A 4,168-nucleotide genomic window follows, 5' to 3' on the forward strand; every position below is an offset into this window, starting at 1 on the left:
GAAGATTTGGTTGTATTTTGTTACTCTTTTCATTATGTCAGACATGCCTAATTATGTAATGTTATGTTATGTTATGTTATGTTATGTAATGTTATGTTATGTTATGCTATGTCAGTAAGCATTTCAATTGAATGAAAAAGACACCGCAGAACAAAATGTTTGTACTACATAGAGTTCTTTTTAAATGATACATTATTAAACGCTCAGTTGGAGAGCATGGTCTTTCTGAAGGTCAGCCATTCCTTTCCTCTCCCCGTAGGGACAAAAGCATATGTGTAAAGTGAGTGGATTTTACTGTAACATCAGCTGTTCTTATGTTAGATGCATCTGATGATATACAAAATAATAGTGGAAAAGATGTATTTATAATATTCATATTTTATTTTATGCACATGCTTATTGTTCGTTCTTTCTTTCTTTTCTCTTCACTCTTGTTTATGTCGTGTGTCTGAAACACACTTGACAGAATATTTGACTAAATACTGTGTGGCTTTTGGATGCATGAAAATTTGATGAGAGCTCAAAGTGGTGGAAAGTAACCAATAAACTGATCGTTTTAGCTGAGAATGTGTTTTTCTTTTCATAGTATTTGCACTTTTTGAGTTTGGAAGTTTGGAGTTTGATTGTGTCCAGGGTGCTAGAATGGTATGTTTCTTGCCATTTCTTCGCAATTTGCGGTTCTCTATAACTAGAGTTAACCTCTGTCAAAGCCGTATGATTGTAGGCAGAGATGGGCACAAATACATGAAAATGTATTTAAAATACTAATGCAAAATTCTGTGTGGAAAATGTATTTAAAATACAAATACAAAATTCTGTGTGGAAAAATGTACTTCAATGCAAATTACATTCAGGTTTTTTTTTTATACAAAAAAAGTATTTTGTATTTTAAATACATGTGTCTGAAATACTGCCCATCGTTGATTGTAGGCCAATGAGCAAATTGTTGATCTTATGAAAGAGAGAGAGAGAATAATCAGAATTATTTTACCTTTTAAGTTTTTGATTTGGAAGATATTTAACTTTTTGTCCTAATTTAGTCCTAGATTTAGCATTTACTGGCCTTGTGTTCCCTTGTGAATTTCTTATGAGTTTTCAATTTTAGAGTAAAATAAGTTCTGTGATTAACATACTTGAAAATATTCCATGTTTTGTTTGACAACATAAATTACACAGACTAACAAGTACAGTAAATATCACAAGGATGTACATTTACATGCTTGACAAATCAGACAACTGTTGCAGTCCTTGAAATAGCAAATGTTTTTAAAACAGAGTTCAGAATTCAATGCTTATTGTACTTGATTCTCGCCATATGTTTTATTTTGCCTTTATTCTCAAACACATTAGTCATTGTAAAGTAAAATACTCTTTGTATATTGCCCATATTTAGGCAGAAAATGGCACACATGAATGTGCAGCCCTCAAATTGTTTCACACCAACTCTAGAAGGTTAGATGTGGACAGACGGACATAAGTGAAAATTCTATGTATAAAGTAAGATTCTGAAATATAGCCTACAGAATATAACACTGTCGGTGTATGGTGTTATGCAAGTTTTAAACGAGCAAAATAAACCACTGAACTAAGTGATTTTGAAGGCTTCAGATGTCCTAAAAATGATATTTTTTCTTGGCAGATAATCTCTTACCAAACTTTCAATCCATTCTCATCTTGAACAAAAACATCTCTGTGAGAGCTTGCTAAGTATTTACTTTATGATGTTATTATGCCAGAGCTTTGAAGTTTCAACTGCGTGTGGACTGTCTGCTGAGGCATTTTTTTATCCTGACCATCTTATTGTGATGTTACATGTGGAGTGGAGCGAAATCAATGCAGTTTGTCTATTTTCTGTCTCTCTTTCATGTTTTCCTTCTCATAGATACCCAGACATAAATAAGACAAGTGCACTTATTTTCTCACCTTGAGGCAAGAGAGAAATACACAGACAGACACTCAACCTGAGAGTGAGAGGGCTATTGTCTTTGACTGCAGGGAGCTTGTGACACCTAAACACTGCCCAGTTTTGCATTTGTGATCTATAACTGCCTGTGGGGAACTTCCAGAAAGAGCACTGGGCTCTCAAAATACTATGACCAAATGTTATAATCATCAGCATTAACCAAATACTTAATCCAAGTTCACACTACACGACTTTAAACGTCGGGAGATCGCTGTGCTGTTCAGACTACATGACTTGATTTTCTGTCTTGTAGTGTTCACACACTACACGAGCTGACAACAACTCTGTCACCCAACGCCTCTACAAACCACGTTTTGTCAGGAAAACACACGCGAAGTTTTTTATTTTTTATTTAGATAAATGTAATGTTTTCAAGAAACACTTCTTAATTATAATCTATGTTGAAAACAGTTTTGCTGCTTAATATTTCTGTGGATACTTCTAATTCTTTTGTAACATTATAAATGTCTTTACATTAAATTTTGAAAAAATGTATGCATCCTTTCTAAATTAGAGCATTTATTTTTGTATTTTTTCAAAAAAATATATATATATTACTGACCCCAAAATTTAAATGGTAGTTAACATGTAACAAGAGAATTAATCCTTACAGACTCATACAGAAATCAATGTTAAAATAATCAAAGAATGCACATAATGAATAAATTAATTTGAGCATTTTTTACGACTCCAAGCGGATGATCACCTTCAACGTATAAAACAACCTTTTAAATCAAGTTTTTAAAAGTACTTCTTTCCATGCTTTAAATATTTTCATGAGAGATCAACCTTTGCACACAAGAATGGCTTTTGATTCAATTAGCATATAGTAAAAGACCTCCAATCTTTGCTCAAGAAAAACAAACAACAAAACAGCTACATCTAAACTGGTCTGCCAGTCTTAACTGGTTTTCCTGTCTGGTTTTAAGATGGGAGACTAACTGGGCATTGTGATGAAAATTTACTTTGTTTGCTTAATTTCTTACTTGGCTGCATATGAAATGCGTATGAAGAGTCTTTTGTTGAATCATCTTTGTTGCATATAGAAAGATACATCCTGAGCATCTTAACCGGTAGAAAGAACTAGTTTTAGCTGGTTAGAGTGTAAATGGCGGGGTATTCACCCTTCTGTTTGTTGACTCTCTTTGCAAAGAATAAAAGAAGACAAAAACAAAAGTTGAAACTTTCTCAACCAAGATTTTTTCCACGACACCATCCAGCTGAACAGCAGCTTGGCCATCATTGTAGCCAAGCTAGACCAGCTTAGCTAAACCATCCGAGACCAGCAACACTTCTCGGGCTGGTTCAAGGTGCTTTTTCAGAAGGGATATTGGTCCATAGTTTAGATAGTGTTTCGAAAATAACCTCTTTGACAAATGTCTCTTTCTCAGGACACAAACATCCATGTGTCAAGCATCACCTGCATAAACACCTGTCTGCCATTAAGTATTTGAAGCCCTTTGTTCCTCACTGTGGGTTTGCAGGCTTTTTAATAACATTCCTTTGATGGATATTGAGACAAAGGCATCAGGAGGAACAGTTAAGGGGTTTAAGACTCTTTCCTTGTCATCTCTAAAGCCATCCAACACATTGTTTGCCGCTGGCACATTCTTTACTTCAGCCTCATGCAATGATAGGATGTTCTGTGAAGAAAACAGGGTGCACAAGTTCACAGTTCAGTCTAAAATGGATTCTCGCTCCCAGCTTTTCTTTATGAGTAACCATTCAGGTAAAAGATGTGCAATGCTGCAATATATGATTAGGTTTTCTTAAAGCAGCAGGGTTTAGGAAGTGAGTACTAACTAAAGATGAGAGTAACACCATTTGGTACTTGTCAGGTTTGTGCCCTCTTGTGGTAAAAAGAAGAAAAAAAATTCCAGGTAAAAGTTGCATGTTATCATGTCATTAGAATAAATGATGTATGCCCCTTATCTTAATCATAGAACAGTTTATTTTTCTTCTATCACCTTTTTTCACAATTATGAAACTTGCACAAATCCACTTGAGCAAGTTTATACAAAATCTGTACAAGAAAAGCAGACAAACATTTACATTATTCAGGGATTTCCGTTACAAAGACAAATGTCTGATCTCTGGCTTAAACTGAAAACACAGCAACTGTTTTTTTTCTCAATTAGCAGTAGTTTCAAAACTCAGACTATTTTCATCGATACACTATATAAAATTAATTGATCAAACTACACT

This window comes from Sinocyclocheilus grahami, unplaced genomic scaffold (assembly GCF_001515645.1).
Source record: "Sinocyclocheilus grahami isolate Dianchi unplaced genomic scaffold, SAMN03320097.WGS_v1.1 scaffold1016.1, whole genome shotgun sequence".
Taxonomy (NCBI): Eukaryota; Metazoa; Chordata; class Actinopteri; order Cypriniformes; family Cyprinidae; genus Sinocyclocheilus; species Sinocyclocheilus grahami.